The sequence below is a fragment of the Chiloscyllium punctatum genome, chromosome 31, assembly GCF_047496795.1.
Source record: "Chiloscyllium punctatum isolate Juve2018m chromosome 31, sChiPun1.3, whole genome shotgun sequence".
NCBI classification, from domain to species: Eukaryota; Metazoa; Chordata; class Chondrichthyes; order Orectolobiformes; family Hemiscylliidae; genus Chiloscyllium; species Chiloscyllium punctatum.
In genome coordinates, this window is record NC_092769.1 from 45,730,233 (window position 1) to 45,747,586 (window position 17,354).

A 17,354-nucleotide genomic window follows, 5' to 3' on the forward strand; every position below is an offset into this window, starting at 1 on the left:
TACTCCCTTTTCAAATGATAGGCTGCCATTCTCTTGTTCCCACCAAAATACACAACATCTCATCTCTCCCATTGCTCTCCATCTGCCTCGTATATGCCCAGTCCTTTCACTTTTCTCAGTCACCTTGGAGCTTTTTTACATCCTCCTCACCCACTCACAAGCTGACATTGTTTAGTGTTGTCAGCGAACTTGGGAATATTGCATTTGAGACACTCAACCAAATATATGATGTGTATTGGCAATAGCTGGCGCCCAAGCCACGATCCTTCCTGTATGCTCCTAGCCTTCCATAATAAAAACGTTGTTTTACTCCTACTCACTGTTTCCTGCCAGCTCTGTCCTTCGAGAACCATGTCCATGTATTAGCCCCAGTCCCACAGGATTCAAATTTGCACAGTAGGCTTGGGGCTTTATCAAAAGTCTTTCTGAAATTCCAATCGTATTGCATTGATAGCTTCGACATAATTTTGCTAAAAGCCACTTTCTCAAATATGATTCCTATTTCATGAATCTCTGTTGAGTTTGTCTATGCCCATTAATTTCAGTCCGATACTTTCTCTAAACTGTTTAGTTGATAATTTAATTCTTTTCCCTTTTTCTCACCAGACTAAAGTTCCCTCATATTGCTAGGAAGTTTTCTTTTGTGTTTTGCTTTCTTCTGTGAAGGCATAACTGAAGTATTTGCTCCTTGGTTCTGCTATTTCCCTGTCCTCAATTATCTGGTATCAAACTGTAGGAAAGCTGCACATTTTTTCCCCTAATTTTGCCATTGACATATTTTCAGAAAATATTACAAGTTTTGCGGAAAAACTTTGTTAAGATATTCTTCAGAATCCTACCAATTCCTATTTTAAGGTACTCAGTGATTGGCCTTCCACAGCCATACAATCACTGAAGCAAAGACTCTGTACTATCAGAAATACAGCACGGTCTACATTAGTCCCACATTCCGACACAATACCCGTTGCCGTGAATCTTAAGGCATTTCAAGTGCACTACCATGTATTTACTAATGGTTTTGAGGTTACCATGACAACTCGCCTCTCAAGAAAAGCATTTCAGGCCCCAACACACTCTGGGTGAAAAGCAATCTTCAAATCCTCACTAAACCGCAAACCCTTCACTTTAAAAGTGTGGCTCTTTGACTAAAAGGAACAGCTGCTGTCCATCCACACTGTCCATGCTCCTCGTAATCCTATCCTTCAGAATCACGTCCCTCTCAGTCTCCTCTCCTCCAAACTAAACAACCCGAGCTCATCCAGCCTCTCTCCATAGCTGATGTGCTCCATCCCAGGGACTATCCTGGTGAATCTCCTTTGCACCCCCTCCAGTGCAGTCACATCCTTCCTGTATTGTGATTCCCAGAACTACACACAGTATTCCACCTTGGCGTCACCGAAGTTCTGCATAGCTCTTATAATCTGTGCCTCAATGAATCAAGGTTATGTTTACGGTCGCTTATGCTTTCCCAAACTGTGTATTAACATGTACATCACATTCAGGGATGTGTGGAGAAGCACCCTCTGACCTTCCTAGTGTGCTACCATTCATTGAGTCCTCCCCCGTCTGGTTCCTTCTTCCAAAGTGTATCACCTCATATTTATCAGGTTTACATTCCATCTGCCATTGATCTTCCCAGCTGACCATACCATCAATATCTTCCCGTATCTTAAGGCCTTCCTCCTCACTGCCAACCAACCGGGCAAATTGCGTATCGAACACAAACTTACTTATCACACTCCCCACCCCTCGTCCATATTCACAGCGACATCTTTTATGATTACCACAAAGATTAAAGTTGAAAATCACACAACATCAGGTTAGAGTCCAACAGGTTTGTTCGGAGGCAATAACTTTCGAAGCGCTCCTTCTTCATCAGGTGATTGTGCGCTTTGATGAAGAAGCAGAACTTTGAAAGGTAGTGCCGCCGAATAAACCTGGTGGACTATAATATGGTGTTATGCGACTTTTAGCATTGTCCACCCAGTCCAACACCAGCACCTCCGAATCACAAATAATAAGGGACACAGCACTGATCCCTGTAGTATACCATTGGACACTGGCCTCCAGTCACACAAGGAGTCAACCACCACCTTGTGTCTCCTACCACTAAACTTCATTTGGATGCAATTTGGCAAGTCACTAATGAGTCCTACCTGTTCCCCTGGTCATTCTGTTCCGCTGGACACATTTGTAGAATATCTGGGAATTCTGCCTAATCTTGCCCTGGCAGCAGGTTTCCATGAGGTAAAAACAATGGCTGCAGATGCTGGAAACCAGATTCTGGATTAGTGGTGCTGGAAGAGCACAGCAATTCAGGCAGCACCCAAGTAGCTTCTAAATCGACGTTTCGGGCAAAAGCCCTTCATCAGGAATAAAGGCAGTGAGCCTGAAGCGTGGAGAAATAAGCTAGAGGAGGGTGGGCTGGGGAGAAAGTAGCATAGAGTACAATGGGTGAGTGGGGGAGGGGATGAAGGTGATGAGGAGGTAAGGGTGGATTGGATAGGTGGTCTATCTTCTTTTCCACCTATCCACTCCACCCTCTCCTCAGTATATTCTTTCTCAGATTTGGTGACCAAAACGGAACTCAATATTACAGGTACAGTACTCACCAACACGCTGTTAAACTGCTTCAACATGTCTTTCCATCTATAATCTGACTCCCTTAAAGGAAGGCAATCCAAACTTTAACTTACCATTTGCATATATTCCTCCAAGTACCCTTCACATTAATTGCATTTACGAACTCATTGTGTGCGTTCTTATAGAAAGCCTTCTGATAATCTAAAATATGCCAATTGTAATGGTTCCCCATGACCTATGCTGTAAGAATCAACTTCAAACTATTCCAAAGCTTGTCAAGTATGATTTCCCTTTCAGAAATACATACTGATTCTCTCCAATGTTGCTGTTAATTTCTAAATAACGAATATCACATCCTATATGATAGTGTCCAACAGTTTCCCCACAAATGTCAAGTTAATTGGTCTGCAGTTCTCCACACTATCTCTTCTTCCCCTTGTAGATGCTTGGATCACTACCATTCATCACTAGTGCTTGGATCCAGACTATGCAGAATGCACTTCGTAATAAACACAGTCATCGACAGTGCAACAAATACTTCTATTAGTGGTTTATTTCTGAAGATTGTGGTATGAGGTACATCTGGTTTGTCAATGTTAGCAATGCTCAATCCAGCTGTATGTTAAGTAGAGCCTTGTTACTGATATAAATTGAGTTTATGTCTTTCGATCCACAAGTCCTATATGATGACGTCGTATTTCTGGGTGATTTTCTGGATCTTCCTCCATGAAGACAAATGCAAAGTAACTGGTTATTTACTTGGCCATTTCCCTGTTATCCATAATAAGCTCGTCTCTCCTGATTGCAGATTTCCACATTTGACTATGCTTTTCTCTTTTTTTTTTAAATATAGAACATAGATTTATGCAGTCTTTGAGTTCCTGTTTGTTTGCATGTTCGCTTTTTGATTTCCTTCCCCATTTCATGGCCTTCTTTTTCTGGATCATAAATTTCTGAGAATTCTCAGGATTCCACAATGTGTAGAATTCTTCTGAAGTCACTTCCTGTGATTAATATAATCTTTCATTTATTATGCTAATCGTTGTTAACTCACTTTCTCACTCGTGGGTGTTTTACCTGAAATAAATAGACGTATTTTTCAGACTTTGTCGTATTTTTCTAAATCTCCTGGTCCTGACCATATATATTCAGGAACACTGCAGGAGGACAGGAAAGAAATAGCAGGGGCCCTGGTTGGTACATTTGCATCATCGGTAGCCAATGGGTGAGGTCCTGGAGGACTGGAGGGTAGTGAATGCTGTGCCGTTATTCACGAAGGGCTACAAATAAAAACCGGGGAACTATCGACCAATAAACCTAAAATCTGTGGCAGCTAAGTTACTAGACTAGATTCTGAGGGAGAAGATTTGCATGCATTTGGAAAGAGAGGCCCTTGTGAATGGGGGATTATGGCTCACAAATTTGTTAGACTGCTTTGATGAAGTGACCAGTAACTTTGGCAAGGGCATGGTTGTATATATAGACCTCACTAAGGCCTTCAATAAGATTCCACATGGTACGCTGCTCTGGAAGGTTAGATCACATGGAATTGAGGGGGAGCTGGCAAATTAGGTCCAAAATTAGCTTGATGATAGGAAGAACAGGGTAATCGTGAAAGGATGCTGGTCGGACTGGAGGCCTGTGATGAGTGGAATGCCTTAGGGGGTCGGTACTGGGACCATATATTCATATATTACACATATCTATGATTTAGATGAGAATGTACAGGCATGATTCGTAAGTTTCAAGGTGACACTAAAATAGGTGGTATCGTGGACAGTGAGGAAGGTTATCAGAAATTTCAGAAATTACAGCAGTACCTTGATCAGGTGGGGAAGTGGGCCGAGAAATGTCAAATGGAATTTAAATCAGATAAGTGTAAGTTCTTGCATTTTAGAAAGTCAAATCAAGGCAGGAGTTTCATGGTGAATGGCAGGGCCTTAAGGAGTGCAGGGGAACAGAGTTACCTTGGAATTCAGGTGCACGGTTTTCTGTAAGTGGAGTCCCAGTAGACAAGGCACTGAAAAAGGCTTTTGACTCACTGGCCTTCATCAGTTAGAGCACTGAGTATCGAAATTAGGGAGTTATGTTGCAATTATGCAAGATGTTGGTGAGTCCATACTTGTAGCGTCATGTTCAGTTTTGTTCACTTTGCTCGAGGAAGGATGTTATTAAACTGGAAAAAGTGCAGAAAAAATTTACAAGGATGTTGCCAAGATTCAATGGTCTGAGTTATAGTGAGAGGTTGAACAAGCGAGGAGTTTTTACTTTAGAATGTATGAGGCTGAGGGGGATCTGATAGTAGTGTATAAGATCATGGGAGACATGGATAGAGTCAATGCACTCAGTCGTTTTTTCCACAGGATTGGGCAATCACGGACAGAGGGCATCAATTTCAGGTCAGAGGGGAAAGAGTAAAAGGGAACCTGAGGGGCAATTTCTTTTACACACAGGATGGTATGCATATGGGATGAGCTGACAGCAGAAGTGGTTGAGGCGGATATATTCACAAAATTTAAAATACATTTGGACAAATACAGAGGTAGGAAAGGATTAGAAGGATACAGGGAAATGGCGGGGAAATGGGGTTAGTGTGAATGGACATTTTGTTCAGAATGGACTAGTTTGGGCCGAATGGCCTGTCTCCGTGCTGTAAGAGTATATGGGTCTAACAACCATTGTTCTCCTACTGAATGTTTCATTGTATTTTCCCAATTCACTGGAGCGAACTTGACACTCTAACCTCTGGGCTTCCATGGTGTTTGACCAGAATGTTCAAACATTCCACATTGAATGCAGATGCCGTGTAAAATACAACATATTAATGTCACTATTCCTCCAAAGCTGCTTCAGAGCAAGGTTAGTAATTCGTGCTTCCGACCACACAATAGAAAATAGACAATAGACAATAGACAGTAGACAATAGGTGCAGGGGTAGGCCATCCTGCCCTTCGAGCCTGCCCCACCATTCAATATGATCATGGCTGATCATCCTCAATCAGTATCACACAACACCAAATCCGAAATAATCTGCTCTCTAGTTTGATTCACAACATACTCTCCAACCCACCTGATATACACTTATGTAATTTATTTTTCACAACATTAGCAGTCACTTAGTTAACTCAGTCTCGATGCAACTTGACACCATCCATTATTACTGCAGAACCCACGAGTATTCGTTACTCATTCACAGGATGGGGACTTCGCTGGATAACCAGCATTTCCTGGCCATGCCAGACGGCATTGAAGAGTCAACAGTGTTGCCTTGGATCTGGAGTGACATGCAGGCCAGACCAGATAAGAACAGCCGTTTCCTTCCCTAAAGGACATTAGTGAACCAGATGAGTTTTTCCAACAATCAGGAATGGATTCCTGATCATCATAAACCCTTGATTCCAGAAAATTATTGAATTCAAATTCCACAATCTGACATGGCAGGATTTGAAACCATGTCCCCAGAACATTACCTGGGTCTCTGGGTTAAGAGCCCAGCGATAATATCACAATGTCATAGCTTCCCTTTAAATATAGTTGCATATATAATTTCCAGAGCATATGTTGCAAAATATTTGCGTGACAGTTTTGGTTCAGATATATACACAAGTTTGTTTCTCCTTGCTATTTGTAAGACCGACCCAAACTCATTCTGTGGAATCTGAGGGACAGAGCCTGTGTCGTTCTTAGTGATAGACTTGGATAAGACATTCGGGGAGGCTCACCTCGATGCTGAGATGATCTGAAGAGATGTCCAGGAATACAGGACAAGCATGAATATCCAGTCCGCACTGTCAGGATAAGTGTCACTGTATATTCTCACTGCTCCCTCACACTCTCTGTATGTCTCTTATAGCACCTACCCTCGACCAAGTCTCACACTCTATCTCCAAATAAGGCTCAAGCACGACTACACTCACTGTTGAATTCGCACCTTCCCTCCCCGACTTTTTCTGTCCCTGATGTAATAGCCCCACACACTAATAGCACTATATGGATACAACACTATGGACAGACTCCCTCCGGCCACCTCACCATGTTACACCTCACCTAGTTCAGCACTAACAGCAGGGCCATCCACTCCCACCCTCACTCATTCCCTCCCTGTCTCCCATTCCAGGAGAAACAGTATGGAATAGGACAGAAAGGGCCACGCCGGGTGGTGGAGTGCCAGATATCCGTTCCCTCATCCCCCTACCCTGATATGTGGGAGGATCCTGGAAAGAGCTGGAGAGGACCAGGAGGCCTTGTGTGGAGATTCTGAAACATCCACGTCCCACCAACTAAATAAGGAGTAGTGTTCAATAAAGAGCAATTCTCAATTCAAACCTACTGTCAGTTCCAACCTCATCTCTCTCACTCGTAGAAGAACAGATACCCCATTGCACAGAGATGCAGGCATTGATATACACAGATGTATTGGTAAATACCCAATATACTAACATACACAATGGATACAATGAGATAAACATGCACACACGGAGAAGCACACAAAGACATAAACAGTCACACACAAATAGACACAAACACAGATAGAAACACACAGGCTGATACAAAGACAGACACACATAGTCACAGAAATAAAAAAGTAACAAGGAGATGGACACACACACATAAATACACATTGAGACACAGACACGAGTGCCATTAAGACACAAATAAATACGTTTTTGATTAATAAGGAGATCAAGGATTCTAGGGAGAAGGTAGGAGAATGATGTAGAGGAACATATGCGAAATGACTGAATGGTATATCAGACTCGATAGGCCAAATGGTCTAATTCTGCTCCTTTATTAAATGCTCGTGTGGTGTTATGCTATCAGGTATTCTCTTCCTGAGACAGCAGCAACATATTTGATTGGAAACAGTCAGTGGTAATATGGGAAAAGATTGGAGGGCAGAATAGTTAATGTCTATTCCTAGTTATTGTACCACTATATCCGAAAAGGGGCAGTGATTTGATATGAGGTTTACACAGTTTTAAAAAAAATGTGTCCCACAATGAAAGAAGGAGTCCCTTTCCCTTTACTGTTGTGCTATCTGTGGTGTCCTCATCCTCAGGGAGCAGTGAAGACTCGGTTAATTTAGGTATTTTAGTTTGAGCTTGACTGATCTTTGCCGGACAGGAGAGTCAATGTTTATTGGGAACAGACAGGAGACGGATGGGCAGACACACTCGGATCAGCCATGAGCATTCTGAATGGTGCCACCAAATGGCCAACTGCTGCCCCTTTCCAATGTGTTGTTCCCTCAATCCACCCTCCCGGCCGTTACAGAGATATACTGCTCTCCCTACCCCGTGCGTTGTTCCCTCAATCCACCCCTCGATGCGATTAAAGGGTAGACGACCATCCCATTCAACCAGACTGGATCGTTACAATGAGACAGAAAGAGACCATTCTGCCCCTCCAAAGAATTACACAGGAATATAGGATGAAGTATTTCAGCTCGTTGAGTACATTACACGCCCAGGATGAGGCCATTCAACCCGACTGAACTGCTGCACAGGAACAGGGATGCTGTCACGAACAGGAAATAGTAGAGATATATGATTTTTTAAACAAAAGACTAACCAGTTTTGACTCAGAGATCACTGTAGGGTCATCAATGATTAATAATCTATGTAAAATATCTGAATGAAGGGACTGAATGGATCAAAGCTGAACTACCTTGTACACCAAAATGATCATTCAATAGATCTTCAAATGGAGGTAGCGAATCTGCATTATGATGTAGACAGGGAAGGTTAGTGAGCGTATCCTCAGCAGAAATAATATAATGTGATTTGTCTATTGCAGTCGGGAACAATTAAAATGGAGAGAGATTGCAGATGTTTTTCATGTTCTTGGTACATGAATCATATGAATTCTGTCTGCAGATGCAGCAAGTGATTCGGAATGTAAGTGGAATGACGCTGTTTGTGGCAACGGGTATTGGGTTTAATTAGGAATATTTCACTGTATCTCTACAGGGCATTGCTGAGACCACATCAGATACACTGGATGCAGTTTTGATCCTCTAAACTAAAAATACAACCGGATACAATTCCTTTCAAAGATGTTCAAAGATGCTTCCCTTGACTCACTCTTGAAATGAAGGCCTTTTGTAATCGGGATTATCTGTTTAGATCTAAGATGAGAAATCTTATTAAACCACGATTTTCAGAGAAGTCTGTCAGCTGGATACATATTTTCTCCTGTTAAGAAGACTAAAGCTAGATAATAACTTTTTGAATGAGATGCATTGGTATTAACACAAATATTATGAAGATATCAACCCATTTTTAAAAATTACGCAGATGTATATAAACATCTCATCAAATCATAAAACGGGCACATTATTTTCATTTGCTAATGAAAGGCACTGTGCACAACAACAGCAATAATGCTGCATACGGGGCATACAGTCTAATATAATCCACTCCAGAGAATGTACATGGAGAGTGCACATGGTCCAGTTTGGTTTTCAGTTGACATTCTTGATTTTTTTTCCGCACAGAGACGGAGAAAAATATTCCTTGCTTCAGAAGCAGCAGCCAATTGGTCTATCTCTCTTACTTTATTCTGCCTGAAAACAAGATGTGAGAGCACAAAAATCCTGAGTCATCTTTACCACCGTGGAGGATTCCTGATGAGGATTCATAGGAATCTCTGTACAGCTCGAAACAAAGGGAATTCAGCCAAATTCAACTGCTCCGGGAAGAAATCCGCATTCCCAGACATTTGTGTGAGCAGAATAAGTTCAAAGTCAGAAAAACATTTTGGACACTCTATCATTTTACCATTTGTTCACAGTTCAAATTTCTGTGTCACAGATTTTTCTAGAAAATTACCCAGTCCGATACCTATATCATTGGACACAGCACTCAACATTTAAATTTGCTTTCACCAATAGAGGAGTGGGAAAAGACATGAGTGACCCTCCAACATTGGTCAGAACATGAACAAGAGATTCTCATAGGTTTGTGAAGGTGTGAATTCCCTTCCCCAGAAGATTGTGATGCCTGGATATTTCGATTTGTTCAAAATTGTCTATGTCAGACATTTGATAGACAAATGAATGTAGTAAAATGGTACACTGACAGAAAAGTGCTGCTGAGAACTTAATAAGATCATAGTGCATGGTAGAGCCTCACTCAGACATAACTCAAAAATGCTTTGCTCTCTCTGATTACAACGTTCAATAACAGAACATCCAGGAAAATTACAGCTGTTTACTTTGAAATTACAGAAAATGAAAACATAAGGAACAGGAATAGGTCATTCGGACGGTCAAGCCATTGTATGCGATCATGGCTGATCTACTTTTAGCATTAACTCCTCCTTAATGCCCAGTTCTTCACACTCCTCAGCTCTCTGACAGGTCAAAGATTCATGTGCCACCTCTTTAAATACTTTCCGTGATGTAGCTTCCCTAACTCTCTAGTCCAGATAATTCCTGACATTGATTACCCTCTGTGAGAGGAAAAAACTCTCTACCCATACACCGTCACCTATTAATATAAACAAGAGGTGAACACAGGGGCTCAAGAAAGAGTGAATGGCCTTGATATCAAGGCAGTAGTTGACTGAGGATGTCATCGGGACCACCTAGTTTTTTGAGCTTAATGAGAATCAGGTCTAACCTCCTCACTGGTTGGGGTCTTTCAGAGCACAAAGGAAGATGTTTGTGGTGGGTGGCCAACAATCCTCTCAGTCCCGGGACATCTCTTCAGGAGATCCTCAGATTAACTTCCTCAGCACAAACATCTTCAGCTCCTTCGTCAACGTCTATGTGCCCCCATTCCCGTCGCCCCTCATCTATCCCAAGATCAGAAATGGAGTGATCACTGAAGCTCACACAATATTCAGAACATTTTGTCCCCACTCAGCTCCTGAACCGGTCTGTGTCTATATTCAGCAATACCCAAACAACATTCACCTGTGTGCTGTTAAAGTGTCGGTAACATTCATGTAACAGAACGGCCAGGCACTGCACATTTCCACAATGAAAAGAGAAGCTCATTCAGCACCTCAAGCTGGTTACATCCGGATATGTGGAAACTATTCAGCCCATCGAAATGACTGATCAAGGGGTACAGCCCATTCAATCCTCCTGCCTGTTCGACAGGCAGAGGAGGCGTCTGGTCAGTACATTGAACTGTTAAACAGGAACGGGCAGAGTCCAGTAAGACCCCTAAATCTGTTCTATGGAACAAAAAGGAGACCATTCACCCCTCCAGACACGTACACAGGAATAGGAGGGTGTCATTGATGCTCCAACCTGGAAAACAAACGGAGCAGAGACTGCACTCATAGACTGCTCACAATGTTCCTCGTGGCTCCATTGCCTGTGGAACAAATGATTCTTTAACGTATTTTGCTGGCAGTGAGGAAGTAAGCCAAATGTTTTGTGCCAAGCCTCAAGGAGGCATCTTCCATCTCCAAGAAGACAGACCCATGTTCTCTGTGGGGCTCAGAAGCTGGTGGGAATGGTTATCTGTTTTAGAATGAAGGTATTGTGGCTCCTGTCGCGATGGTGGATAACGTGAAGTATGATCACACACCAAATGCACTGTATAAATGTTGGAAGAGTTTACTTAAAGACTGGTTCTCTCTCTCTCAATCGAAATGGGGAGTGGCGTGGAGTGAGAGGAACGTTCTCAGAGTCTATTAAGTCTTCCACCGTGTGGACCCACCAGTGCTTCAGGGTGGAGGAAATGCTGAAGGCCTTCCTGCACTTGGGACAGCTGAAAGGCCTCTCCCCCAAGCGTGGGAAGGCCTTCAGCAATTCCTCCCTGCTGAAGCACTGGTGGGTCCACACTGGGAAGAGGCCCTTCAGCTACCCGAGTGCTGGAAGGCCTTCAATAATTCCTCCAACCTGCTGGCCCACTGATGGGTCAATCATGTAAACCAAGTTTAAAAAAACATGGACTTTATCACCGTATTAGTTCTGTTTATTGAACACAAAATACGTGGACAAAATGATTTTCCGTCTGTACTAAACTATGGGAAGTACGAAGAAATAAGATACACTCGTGATATTGAGCTACATAAATTGAAATGTGCATTAGAAAACCACGGAAGTGGTGTGCAATCTTTTTCAATCATTATTTGGCCCACAGCTGAGATGCTGATTACCCCTCTGTCAGTGATCCACCTCATTGAGATTCTCTGGCGCATTATCTCAGTATTGAGGGTGTTCTCAGTTCCTGCTGCTGTTCACCCAGTCTATTTAAATTAAATCACCTTCTCACTGTAGAGAAATAAAAAAAATCACTTGGCCTTTTGGAGTCTGTTTAACTGTCAGCAACTCATCTCTGTGATATTATTGGCGATAAATGCTCTGGGACCACAGTCAGTATCCGCACAGTGCTCAAACGGTATGGCAATAGATAAAGGCCTTGCCGTCCGTGAGAATTTCTAAATAAAACTTCCATTTTCTGTCCGTTCCTTTCTATCTCCCCTCATGCTGTCTTCTGATCTATCCAACTCACCCTCGTTTAACATCCCTGTTTCCAAATTGTGCAGTTGTACAGCTTGATGTTTTGGCCATTTTGGAGAAATGGATAGAGCAGGGACAGGACTGATCCTTGTAGGGTCCGGGGTTTAGATGCTTCATTGAAAAAAAGGAAGGTACTAACAGTGGGGCTGGGGTGGTGGTTGGGGTGGGGGAGGTTAGCGTGGCATTCAAAATCAAAGACAGCATTACGTTGGTATAAAGGATGCTTGATAAGGACTCGTCTAATGAGGTAGTATGGTAAGAGGTTAGAAACAAAAACGGAGAGGTCACCCTGTTGAAAGTTCTCTATTGCCTTCTGAAATGTTCCAGAGATGTAGACGAAAGGATGACAAAGATGATACTGGATAGGAGCGAAAATAACAGAGCATTTGTTATGGAAGAATTTAACTTTCCAAATATTGATTCGAAATGGTACAGTAGAAATACTTTATATGGGTCAGTTTTTGTCCAATATGTGCAGAATGGTTTCCTGACACATTATGTAGATAGGCCAACAAGGGCCGAGGCCAAATTGGATTTGGTACTGAGTAATGAACCAGACCAGCTGTTAGATTTGGAGGTAGGTGAACACTTTGCTGATAGTGACTACAATTCAGTTATGTTTACCTTAGCGATGGAAAGGGACAGGTGTATACTGCAGGACAAGTGTTATAGCTGGGGAAAAGGCAATTATGATGCGATTAGGAAATGTTTTAGGATGCATAGGATGGGGAAGGAAACTGCAGAGGTTGGGTACAATTTAAGTGTGGACCTTTTTCAAACAACAGCTACTGTGTGTCCTTGATAATTTTATACCTGCCAGGAAAGGAGGAAGTGGTCGAGTGAGGCTGCTGTGGTTTACTGAAGCAGTTGAATCTCTTGTCAAGAGGAAGAAGGAGGCTTATGTAAAGATGAAACATGAAGGCTCAGTTCGGATGCTTGAGAGTTACAAGTTAGCCTGGAAGGACTTTTAAAAAAAGCTAAGAATAGCCAGGATAGAGCATGACAAGTCTTTGGCAAGTAGGATCGCGGAAAACCCTCAAGCTTTCTATCAGCATGTCACGAATAAAAGAATCACCAAATGAAGATTAATGGCAATCAAACACAGTAGTGTTAAGTTGTGTGTGGAGTCTGAGGAGATAGGACAGGCTGTAAATTAATATTTGAATCAGGATTCACAATGGAAAAAGAAAATGCTGTCAAGGCCAATACTGAGAAACAGGCTATTAGTCGAGATGGGATTGAAGTTCGTAACGTGGAGATGTTAGCAGTTCTGGAGAGTGTGAAAATAGATATGTCCCCTGGGCCAGATGGGATTTATCCTAGGATTCTCTGAGAAGCTAGGGAGGAGTTTATGCAACCAACTGTTCGGATTTTTACATCGCCATTGTCTACAGGAATAGTGCCAGAAGATTGAAGGACAGCAAATGTTGTCCCTTTGTTCAAGAAATGGAGAAGAGATAACCCTGGTAATTATATACCTGTCTTACTTTGGTTGTGGGTAAAGTGTTGGAAAGGATTATAAGAGATAGGATTTACTATCATCTAGAAAGGAAACATTTGATTCGGAATAGTCAACAAGGTTTTGTGAAGGGTATGTCATGCCTCACAAATCTTACCGAGTTCATTGAGAAGGTGACCAAACAGGTGGATAAGAATAAAGTGAGGTATGTGGATTTCAGTGAAGCGTTTGATAAGGTCCCTCCTGGTAGGCTATTGAAGAAAATATGGAGAGCGTGGTGTTGGAAAAGCAGAACAGATGAGGCAGCGTCCAAGATGCATGCAAGTTGATGTTTCTCTTGTAAGCCCTTCATCAGTAATCAGTTTTCTGGTCTGCAGCATCAGCAGTTTTCATTTTCTCCTCGCTCCTCGGATGTTGCCTGACCTGCTGTGCATTTCCAGCGCCACAATCTCGACTCTGATCTCAAACATCTGCAGTCCTTACTTTCTCCCAGAAAATATGGAGACGTGGAATTCTGGGCGATTTAGCGTTTGGATCACAAATCGGCTAGCTCAAAGCAGACAGAAGGTGATAGTTGATGGGGAATGTTCATCCTGGATTTCAGTCGCTAGTGGTATACTGCAAGGATCTGCATTGGAGTGACTATTGTTTGTCCTTTTGAAAATGACCTTAATTAGGGTATAGAAGGATGAGTTAGTAAATTTACGGTTGTCAGTAAGGTCGGTGGATCTGTCGGCAGTGCTGAAGGATGTTGTAGGTACTGAGCTGTAATGTTCTATGTGCATGGACCTACAATGGGCTAAATAGCTTCCTTCTGTGATTTAACGATTCTGAGGCACTCTGGTCCACAATAAAAGCTTTCGGTACCTGGAGAGTCAAGCTGGTCCAGTAAAGGACACACACTGCCATCCAACATCTCATCCTGTTCTCTGATATACAGCGGCATCAAAATATCAGTCCAAACAAAATAGATTGATTAAAATTCAAGCTGTCAGGAGAACGTTCACCGGAGGGGATTGCCGTCAGGGGATTCAATGAATAATAAGATTTCAGAATAACAAAAAAAAAGCAATATTGCAGCAGCATAATAATTGGCAGCAGAGTAAAACTTACAGTTCCAAATATGTCCAAGTTCAGCACTGTGTTCAGTTTTGGTCACCTTGCTGTAGGAAGGATGGTATTAAACTGGAACTTTACGAGGATGTTGCCAGGACTCAAGGGTCTGAGTCATAGGGAGAGGTTGGATAAGCTGGGACATTCCTCTTTAGAGCACAGGAGACTGAGGGGAGTGAAATGCGTCGAGAGTCTAGTCATGGCCCATATCAGTTCCAGTCTCCCAGCCTGCCTCGATCCCATACAATTTTCCTACCAATGGAATGGGTACATAGTGGGTGCCATTTCCCTGGAACACCTGGACGACAAGGACACCCACGTCAGATGCCTGCTCATTGACTATAGGTTCACCTTCAACACCATTATTCCCTTCAGACTGATCACAAAACTCCCTGACCTTAGTCTTGGCTCTGCCCTCTGAAATTGTTTCCTCAGCTTTCTGATCCACAGTACACAATCAGTGAAAATAGGTAAGGGTGTCTCTTCCATGATAACATTCAACACTGAAATCCCAAAGGATGTGTCCTCAGCCCCCTACTATACTCCCTGTACACCCACGACTGTGTTGCCAAATTTTGAACGAATGCCATCTACATGTTCACTGATGACACCATCATAGTAGGACAGGTATTTAATGATAACAAGTCAAAATACAGAACGGAAATAGTGGACTTAGTGATGTGCTGCACTGAGACCATCCTCTCTTTCAACATCGGCAGAACAAACCAACTGATCAATGACTTCAGAAAGAAATGAGGAGAATATGCCCCCATCTGCATCAATGGAACTGAAGTTGAAAGAGTGGAAAGCATTAAGTTGCTTGGAGTGACGATAACCGACCTCCCGTGTAGACGTGACAGCCAAGATGGCACAACAACGTCTCTTCTTTCTCTGGCTGCTCAGGACATTTGACATGTCCACAAGGACCCTCATCAATGGCTACAAATGCACCACTGACAGCAAACTATCTGTGTGCATAATGACCTGGTGTGGTCACAGACCTGCCCAGGACAGTAAGAGAAATGACAGAAGGTTGTGTGCACAGCCCGTGCCATCACGGAAACCAACGTCCTATCCATTGTCTCCATTTACACAGCTCACTGCCGTGGAAAGTCTGACAGCATTTACAAAGGCCCATCGAACCCTGGATCTCCTACAATCTCTTCCATCATGCAGACAATACAGAATCTTGAACACACAAACCAGCGGCTCATGAACAGCATCTTCCCAGCCCATTATTAAACTGAGGAATGGACTCTCTAACTTCAAATAATGTTGATCATGATCACATTGATGTTGCCTATTGCATGCCCTTTCTGGTGTAGCCTTTATGCCTCAGTCTAAGTTTTTCCTTTACCCTATGACCTGTATGTCCTTGCTTATTGTAGGAGCGAGATTCCCCAGCTAGGGACAAAGACTCTGGAGGCAGACAGGACACAGGTACGGAATGGACTTTAATTCAAGCAAAACCTGGCTAATGCTGGGTGAATCCCAAAGGATCTTCCTCGAATCTGGCTTTGACATGAGAAGACAATCCTTTCCTTAATCTTTCGCTTAGATCAGAAGGCAAATCAATGACACACTTCGGGTTTACAGTAAAAAGACAGTATTTTTATACGTTCTGTGTTGAAATGATCGTACACAACCTTGTCAGTGTACCCTCCACTCCCCTTCTGCAGAATCAATCTTGTAAAACAACTGATCAATGATGGACACTCCCATGGACAGCCCGAGGTTCTTATTTGTTTCGGAAGTTTAACCATTGTTGTTATCTCTAGTCCGTGGGATCTTTCTATAATGCATTCCAAAGTTCGGGGCTCTGCTCTTTTCAGTCATATCCCCCATTGTTTATCTTGAACGATTGCATAAATTCTATTCTCCAATGGGCACACGATCTCTTATCAAATTCCGTGATCACATTTTACAGTAAAAAGCTGATTCTGATACAAAATATGTAATATTATTATTATCTACGGTTAACCTTTTTCTTCGCTAATTCGACAAGACAAGCCAGGCATCTCGTTAAGGTTTTATTATTATGTTGAAATCTGGGTCCATGATTATTTACCAAATATTTAACTAGAGCTTATTACTATTGTAAACAGTTTCAAAGGCACAGCTAGCTTCTGAAAGATAACTTGAGATGCTATTTTTGTGGATGAAAATAATCCTTACTGAGATCAGAATAAGTTACTTTTTGTAGTGATTCTTCAAAGTTTTTGTGCTACAATTTCATTTTTTCATCTGTGTTCTGTTACAAATCATCACTTTTTTTTAAAAAAAGAACCTTCTTTACCACTATATAGGCATGTTTCAGAATCTTGCGAATCAGATTATCCTTTCTTTTGCTTTGGAATAATTTCCTGTTCAAAGGCCCTTTTTTCACTGATGCTGAAGCAATCTATTTTAATTTCTGTCTATTTTGTGGATCTTCAGAAACAGACAGCTGAAGTAGACTTTTAATTTTCGGCCACTCCATGTCTCTAAAAAAAGGCAGCTCCAACTCTCACTATGATCTGCCAGAACTGTGTATAAACAAAGAGTTTCACTCTACTTAGATACATTCGTATCAAATCAAATAAAACCAAATCGTATGATCGAGAGAGAGAAATTGTCACAAGGTCAATACACCCAGATGAAACCTCTGCAGACTGCCACATCCGGCCAAAAATCGTGATAGTCGATTAAACAACTAACTGTTAGAGAGGGCTCCACAAT